Source organism: Pygoscelis adeliae, unplaced genomic scaffold, assembly GCF_000699105.1.
Source record: "Pygoscelis adeliae isolate BGI_AS28 unplaced genomic scaffold, ASM69910v1 Scaffold57, whole genome shotgun sequence".
NCBI classification, from domain to species: Eukaryota; Metazoa; Chordata; class Aves; order Sphenisciformes; family Spheniscidae; genus Pygoscelis; species Pygoscelis adeliae.
Genome location: NW_008825615.1, coordinates 760444 through 769749, shown reverse-complemented (window position 1 = coordinate 769749; position 9306 = coordinate 760444).

The following is a 9306-nucleotide window of genomic DNA, read 5'->3' as shown; positions in this document are numbered from 1 at the left end:
CTGAAAGAGTGGTTAAACATTGGAACAGGCTGCCCAGGGAAGTGGTTGAGTAACCATCCCTGAAAGTATTTAAAAGACATGTAGATGCGGCGCTTAGGGCCATGGTTTAGTGGGCATGGTGGTGTTGGGTTGACGGTTGGACTCGATGATCTTAGAGGTCTTTTCCAACCTTAATGATTCTATGATTCTATGATCATTCCCCAGGTAGTTTAATAGTCTGAGCACCTCTGAACTGGAGAACCAAAGCCAGATTTTTGTGAGGATGTTGAAAATGATATATTTAACATGTCTTAATTTTGTGAAGAAGTTACTCTAGACTAGATGAAACTAGACATATAGTCTAGGCAGAGACCATTTTTTGTGAAGTGCTCTTTATCTCCTTGATGATCTTCAAGCACAGCACCTACTATGTAATCACTGTAATCCAGTTTCTTCTTGAGACATGGAAGGATGTATAATGGTAGGGAAGATCATTAAAAGTTGCTTCATAAGTTTCATTAAATTTTTACTTGCACATTTGCACACGTAACCAATTCTGCCACCAAGGGGACCAAAATATGTGAACAGAAGAGTAGCCCCATAGCGTCAGACCAAGGATTCATCTACCTCTGTAATCAAATCAATGGACAAAAAAAGGATGTCTAGGGAAGAGTACAAAAACAAGACAAGACTGTATGATGTTTTCCACATGTATTCCTCCAGCTTCCAGGCATTTGCAGGTTTTCTAAACCAGATGCCATTTCTAAACACTTAGCTATCTTGAATGGGTTTCTTTTCCTTGGCTTTGCTCAGCGTCCCCGTGTACCTGTGTAAGCTTCTGTCACATAAAACATCCTACGGCAAGGAGATCCACAGCGCAACCACATCTTTTGTCCAGCTTGAACCCACTTCCTGCTGGCTTCATTTGTTACACCGTACTTCTTGAAAAGGCAGTGAGCTGTCAATTCACACTATCCTCTCCCTAAAAAGGATTGTCTTTTGAACCTCTAACATATTCCCTGGTTATTTTCTTTCTGGACTGAAAAGTGCAAGTGACATTTTACCTGTCAGAAAAGGACCTGGGAGTGCTGAACATGAGCCGGCAGTGTGCCCAGGCGGCCAAGAAGGCCATGCCATTTCTAAACACTTAGCTATCTTGAATGGGTTTCTTTTCCTTGGCTTTGCTCAGCGTCCCCGTGTACCTGTGTAAGCTTCTGTCACATAAAACATCCTACGGCAAGGAGATCCACAGCGCAACCACATCTTTTGTCCAGCTTGAACCCACTTCCTGCTGGCTTCATTTGTTACACCGTACTTCTTGAAAAGGCAGTGAGCTGTCAATCCACACTATCCTCTCCCTGAAAGGGACTGTCTTTTAGACCTCTAACATATTCCCTGGTTATTTTCTTTCTGGACTGAAAAGTGCAAGATTACATAGTGATTCTTCATCCTGAAACGGTACCATACCTCTGACCATCCTTGCTGACCTTCTCTAACCCTCCTCCATTACGTGACTCTCTTGCTTATGAAGGTGCTTTCTGTTTGTGTAAATAAACATTGTTTGATGCAAATAAAAACACTGAGTTGATGACGTTGAAAAATGGACTGTGGACTGATTAAAATGTTTAATAGACTTTATGATTAAGATTTTCTCTTGAGTATAGTAGAAGCTCTGAAAAGAGGCCAAATATTGAGCACTCCAGGGTAGAGGATGCTTCTCAGTAAAGAACATTGTGAAAAAATTGCAAAAAAATAGATTGGAGGTAGTAACTCATCCTCTCAAAGAATTCCTGTTCTCTTCAGATCCTCTGTTGCTGCAGATGTTCTAACTGCACCATCTGCACATCCTTAAAAAAGCATTATCATATTTTTCAGAGATACATCATTTTGTTTGCTGTTTAGTGAAAAGATCATTTACATTTTTGCAAATAAAACATCATATTCAAAAATGACGTGCACTTAATTCTATAAAAATATCTTTTTTAAAAGGGAAATAATATTTTTGGTAACACTATCATTAGCTATGTCATTTTATATCATTTGGTGGACAAACCTAAAAGTCTTGCAACATTAAGAAGAAAATGCATAGACAAGGAAAAAGCAGATAATAACAATTTTGCAGTTCGCAAAACTAGCTTACACCTTCAAGGTGAGTTTTTGATCCCACGCAATCAAAGACAGCGTATTGTGGTGAGTCTGGGATTAGGTCTGGAATGCTGGTCTTAAAAATAGACCAAACCCAGTTGTTATTATTTGGGAAAATGTTTCCACTGAAAGTATGGTAATTATGAAGCCCTGCCATCAGCTCTGCGGTTGACTTTTGAACTCTTGCTTTCATGTTGTAATTAGGGTGTAGCATAACTGAAAGAGAAAGAGAGGGAACTAGAATATTCTTTTCCACAATGATGCAAAGGTGTACTATTATACAACCATTTTGTATTTTAATAACATTTGCAAAGAACCTCTTATTTAGGTTGGTATTTTGAACCAGTCTTATTTGGGTTGATATTTTGAGGGTTTCACATTTCCATGGTCTGCTGGCAAATCCAGCAAAAAGTAATAGACACATAAGCAGAGCAGTTCAGAAAATGAAATTCAGAAACAGCTTAACTAATCCATACTGGTGAGTGTGAGGGTCCTCAGGGTAGGTCAAGGAGGTTTTGTTCTTTATTGGCTAATATTTTGTAAAATATTATTATTTTCTTTTTTTTTTCCCTCTTATAACTCCTTAAAGCTACCTACAAAATAGAAAAAAAATCTCTAGAAAATTTGATGCAAAAACTGTAGCATAAAATATGGAAGAGTGCCTTGCTGCTCAACACATAGGGTAAACAGGCTGTTCTGTTGTGGAAGCTGCAGTCAGAAACTCCAAGCAGTGAGGAAATTCCTGAAGTTAAGATTACTCTGTCCAAGCAGCCATCACACAACCACTCTATTATCATTCTCTCACCCTAAATATAAACTTGAATGAATTGCTCTTTGTACTAGATGTAGTATAAAACACATAGGAAGTGCAAAATTATTATCTTAGCGCAACCCATAGCAACCTTCCCTGACTTTTGATTCCGTAATTTGAATAATATACTTGTTAGTTTGGTAACAGGGGGTACAGCCATGAGAGATAAAGGACATCTAGAAACAAGTGTTTTAACTTAAGTATTTTTAAAGAGATAACGTGTTACAATCTGCCTGAACACTTCTGGCAAGAAGTATTCACCACCTAGGATATATAACTGTACTTCATGTAACTCCTTTTATCTGCAGTGCCTGAGAAATGCAAAGAATGTTTTCATTGTTACTTTCTGGTAGTGCGTTAATTAAGAGAACCAACAAGAGTTTCTCCTTTTCCACAGATCTAAGTACAGTATTTCTATCTCCTTCTGCTTGCTGACTGCAATGGAAACATTACCTTTACTGATCACCCCAAGGTACGAAAGTATGCTTATTCTCAGACCTTAGGCATGTGCCCAACTCCTGTTTAAGCCAGTGGTATTTAAGCTCCTGAAGTGAGAATCTGCTGCTTTTCTAAGGGGAGAAGCAAAGAAGAACTAGAAGGAGAAGCAACAAAGGTCACATAAAAGTATCTTCATGATCTTGGGAGTTTGTGCTGCCTACAAGAGCTTTTGGCCAATGCAAATTAGGCAGCCTCCCTCGTCCTCTCTCTAAAGTGTGATCTGTACAGAAATCCCAGCTCGTAGCTTTGCCCTCATTCGGACGCCCTCCTACACCACACCTTGGAGGGCCATCAAGCTCAGTTCATCTGCCAGGAGACCTTTTCACCTGCCTTTGCTGTACAGAGGACTTCCAGTATCTCCTCCCACTACTCCAGCTGCTGGATCCAGGATCCAGGGGCCAGAGCGAAGGTGAAAATCTCATCGTGCTTAAATTTAAGCTTGTACTTACATTCTTTCCTGAACTAAGATGTCCTCATGCATGTGTTTAAGCAATTTCCTGAATCAGGGCCAAAATGACTGTGTCATCCCTTGCTTCCATTTGCTTTGCATTGTCTAATATTGCAAGCATAATCTTGTGGGTTTTGTTTTAATTTAATAGTATTTTAAACACTTCCCTGGTATTCTTTCATTTTCCCTTTCTTATTCTTCTTAAAGAAAAATCTTTTTGGAATGCATAACTTGTCTGTGTATGATGAACCATCTGTCTCAGGAAATTTAAGATGCATTTATATAGTTACTTAGGTCTTGATGTATGTGCAGTTTCATTTATGTATGGTCTAATAGTATATACCATAGAAATGAATTTTTTTTTTCTTTGGCAGCTTTACTGGCTCTTTTTGGAAATTAAATTTTTATGGCGAATTGCAGAGTTTTTCATTTTTTTATAACTTCATTTAGTCAAACACACTTAACAAAATAATAAGTACTCATGTTTTTTCTTTCTTTGCTGCTATGCATACAGGAGAGAGATTGCCACAGAAATATGGGTCATTTTTTAACCTGATGCTCTATAAAATAAAATAAAGAAACGCTAGCTGAAAACCAATTCAGTGCTCCTTGATTGGTGGCAAAATTTCAGCATTGTGCAGCTATTACAGGGAGGAAATAAGCAAATAATTTGATTTACGATTTTATGAATCAAAAAGCTACAGCTAAATGTTAAGTCAAATGTACGGCATTTTATATGGGTTTTGGAAATAGAGCTCTGCGGTTTCCAGTTTATCTGTAAAGTGTAGAGATGGATTTTTCAGGAGCTGAGCATTCAGCTTCTACTTTATTATGAGAATCTCATTATATTAGGCCAATATTCTTCACTTATGATTTACTAAGTTTTTTACTTAGCTGTATAGAAAAACTTTTGACTTAGAACTGGTCAGTCTGGAAAATCCATTATGGTGAATTTTCAGGACAATGCTACTTTAACAGGAAATTGTGTTTGTGGGCTGTGAAAAGATAACTGGAGAAAAAGCTTGCATGTCTAAAGCAATTAAACCCCAAATCCAGCATGGCTGGGTATGGATAACTGGTTATTTAAAATTACTTAACCTATATGTGTTTTGCACTCTATCCTCATGTTCTTATAATCAGAAAGTTACTGGGCAAAATGGGAAGACTTGAGCCGATTAAATCTTCGTATTGGACTGTAAGCACTTTCCCAAAGAGATGGTTTTGCAGTATATGTGCCTACGAAGCCTTATAACACAATGTCCTGATCCTTATTGAGGATATCACACGTTATCACAACATAAGAATTAAATAATAGTATGAAGTTGTCGTGCAGATGAAGCAGTTACTATTTTGGGATAACATTATGTTGTATTACACATAGAATAATTGCAAATTGTTAATTAAGATCCCTTGATATTTGCAATGATCCAATTTTCTGCTACTTATAACTGCCAAATTTTAGTCTTTAAGGGAGAAATTTTCCACGATGAATATGTGATCCTCAGGCTACTATCTTTCTTTCTGGGTATGCAGAAAGTGCAGTCAAATGTTTTATTTTTTCTGGGGACCCACTCAATGGAAAAACAGGCTGCTGATCCCATCCTGACCATTTCTCTTGCATTCCTAGTTTCTGCTCCCATCCCAGTTTACCCCCTCCCAGCCTACTCTCTCATCAGCAGCTCTTCCTTAGTGTGGTAAGACTAAGACTGGACAGGAAAGGAATGACATCATTGTAACTTGGAGATGGTGGAGGAGAAGTAGGAAAGAGCAAGAAGATTAAGACAGGCTGGGTGACATTTTGAGAGGGGCTGGTGAGAACAGGCTGGGAGGGGGGAAACTGGGAAGGGAACAGAGACTGGGAGTGCTAGAGAAGTGGTCATGGAAGGAAGGAAGGCTGAGAAGAAAAAAGAAATTAAGCAGCATCCTGAGATTAGTGGGACAAAGAGGCTGTGTTTAGAAACCTGATGGGAGTGGGAAGAAGGAGCAGATACTGTGAAAACAGAGATGCCTGTGAGCAGGATCTTCGCCGAGGGGAAGAACTGGCTGGATAGAAAGCCAGACAGGAATTGTGAGGAACATGGGGAAGGAGACTGGTGTTGTGAGACCCTGGGAGGCAGAGAGAGAGATCAAACAGGAAGCCGAGCATGCTGAACATGAATATGGAGAGAAGAAAGGCAGGATGAAGACATTGAAACTGGGAAAACAACCCGGGTCTGAATGCTGGGGCAGGAGGGCTGTGGGACTGGAGTGATAAAGAACAAGGCTGGAAGGGAAGACTAGGACTGAATGGATAAGAAAACAGAAACTGGGGTGAGAAACCTGAAGAGCGGACACTGGAAGTCACAGGCAAGAAGAGACTGGAAGAATGAGCAAGGGAGACATGGGACTACTGCAGGCACAGTTTTTGAAGGGACAAGGCAGAAGTCAGAACAGAGGATTTGTTTGGAGGTACCTGTGTCCACTTGAATACTCTTCCATCATGAGCCTGGATTAGGGGCAGTTTTTCTGAGCTTCTTTGTACCTCTCCTGCTAGCAAACATCTATAAGACCCACTAGCAAACTATGTCTCTTGCTTCCTGCATTTGCAGTTAACTTGAAGGGTGAATATGTTACTGCATTAGCTCAAGTATCCAGAGCCCTGTCCTGGAGCTGGAAGTCCCAACCCTGTCGATGGTGTATGTTGTTATGAGTATGGTGCTACCTGGCAGAACATCTGAATTATTCTACGGAGTTTAAGAAATCACAGAAAACTTTAAAGGAATTGCAAGTTTGAGTGTTAAGAAATGTCAGTGTGTACGTGGGCTGTACAGTACTGGTCCAGCCCAGTGTGTCAGTCTCTGGTGTGCACTTGAAGAGCGAGCGGGGTGCAGGCTTGTTTCTGCAACACACTCACACAGAAAGGGCAGAAGAGCTGGGGAGCAGAGGACCAACCAAAGCTGTCAGGATTGGTAGGGCTGGTTAAGCAGATTAGCCAGAAGGCATTTTAAAGGCAAAAAGGAAGCTGAAAGACTTCCTCCCTTCTCCCCTGTTAAGTTTGGCCATAGACTGATGTGGGGCCAGGACTTCATCCAAACAACTGAAAAAGGAGAAAGAGAAGGCCACTGAGGAATTTAATTGGGCAAGATGCTGAGAGACAAACCTTATAAACTGGAAGTGTATGTGTATTTACTTTACTGTAAATGGTCCTGAAAAGCCAGTCAGGTTTTTTACCTGTTTTTCACTTTTAAAGCCAGCAGACTTTTATCTTTGTAGATAAATGGATAAAGGTAAATTCCTTGTCTCATAAAAAGTCCATCAGGTGAATGATGTAGTTCTTTCAAAATCTCATCAGTCTTCCTGGTCCAAGTGGTATTCACAGCAGGTTCTCAGCCAGCAGAAGTCAAAATGCCAGCTCCCTTTGAATAGTGTAGAGGCAAGTCATGTATAATTGAATCTCTTATTTTTATTGTTGAAGCACTGATTTTATCCAGGCTGCCCATGTGCTGCACTTGCTAATCTCAGGGGAAGACATTTGTGATTTTCTAAGAAAGTTTTAAAGACCTTAAAGTCATATGTTCACAGAGCACACGTCCAGAAGGAGCCACCGGATCATCTGGTCTGATCTTGTGTCTGTAAGAGGCTCTTCCCTGTCTGTCTATTACTGTTGTGCTGAGGCTGGTAAGTCGACTGAGGTCTGTGTTTAAACCATACCTGCAAGAAAAGCACCCAGCCTTGCTTTGGGGACACTGAAAGACTGGAAATCCAGCACTTCCCTTGGCAATTTGTTCCAGAGGTTTATTGCCTTCTGTGCTAAACAAGAATTGCTCCTCATTCAAAATATGAACACATCTGGTTTCATCTTTCAGCCACTGATTTTTGGTTCTGTTAAAATCAGCAATCATTTAGTGCTTCATATTTTTTCTTCATGGAAAAATTTTTCTTCACCAACACACACTAATCAATCACTTTTCAGTCTTTTATGACTAAGCTTCTTAAAGGTCCTCTCAAAAGCTTTTCTCTCTCATGTTTGGGTACTTTTTCTGACTCTTTTTGACAGCTTCTAATTTTTCAGCGTTACCTGTTCAGCCAAGAACCATATACGCCCTATGACACTGAGGTCTGTGTTTAGCTGCTTGCTGTCCCTACATCCTAAATCCTTTGCAGATTCGCATCTTTATAAAACACAGCTCCTCGTTCAGTAGAACTACATTCCTTGTTCCTGAACCAACTTCTCATTTGGCCCTGGTAAATCACACGGGGATAAGAGTTGTTCCTATGTGTTCCTGATTATTCCATATGCTTGTCCCAACTTCATTTATTGCTTCATCCATCTTCATGTCCTCCACCCATTTTGTCTTCACCAGGAGTGGCTGTTGGAGCACAGCCACTATTCAGAGAACGATTCAAGATTCATTGGCCTGGATGTACAGAGGTCCTAGTAGGACACAACCTTGAATCCTGTTCAGTTTGAAGGGGATGCCTGTGTCTGCATTCTACATTAAACAGTTGTATAATAAAATAAGAGAAGAAGCACAGACTGCTGTTTCACCACTCATAGCCTCTTAGCAGTGAGGCTGCATAAGGGCAGGTCCCTGATTCCCCTTATACCGTACCCCAGGAATCTCTCATGTTTCTACACACTGGTACAACTTGAGTAGAGAGGGTGGAGTGTGGGATGCAGGGAGAAATCTTGCATGTTAACCCCATGCCTGGTAGCTGAGGTGGTTTCCTGGGACATGTAGGTCTGTGTTTCCTTCAGCTGAGAAAATGGATCTGGGATGGGGTCTATTGAGCAGAACACGAGGTTAGTTTATAAGGACAGTCCATTAAATTGCACTCAGAAGTGCTTTTGGGTGCTTTGTCATTGCCTCTTCTCTTTGCTGGACACCTCTCTTATTCCCTTGCCTCCTGACTCATACAAAATATTGCACGATGCATGCATCTGGGGAAGCTCTCCTCTGCCTCTGCCTGGGGCTAGTGCTGTGCCAAACTGGATAGATTCTTCATATAGTATTTCATTCTAAAGAGTGTGAAATTTATGTTTCAACATTTTAAATAATGAAAAATCCAACTTTTTCTACAAAGTTGGAACTCCATCTCTCTATCTTTCTCCCTTCAGGACAAATAAAATGAATAATGGTCCATGACTGTGGTCCCCCCCCAACCTTTCTTTGTTTTTCCGTCTCTTTTTGTTCAAGCTTTTTTAACTGGAGAGGGGACAGCGTGACAAAAGAAAGCCCAGAGAGCTCTAAAGTTTCAAAAGCTAAACTGGCAAATTTAGTGTCTCATTTTCACAGGTTTTCTTGTTCCTGGTTTCCATAAAGCATGTCATGGCAGGGCTGTATTCAGGCATCACTTACAGCAGGTCCACACCACCAACTTTGGTGGGTTTTATTCCGAACTTTAAACCCTTGTGATAAAGCTTCCTTGCAAATCCCAGAAAGGA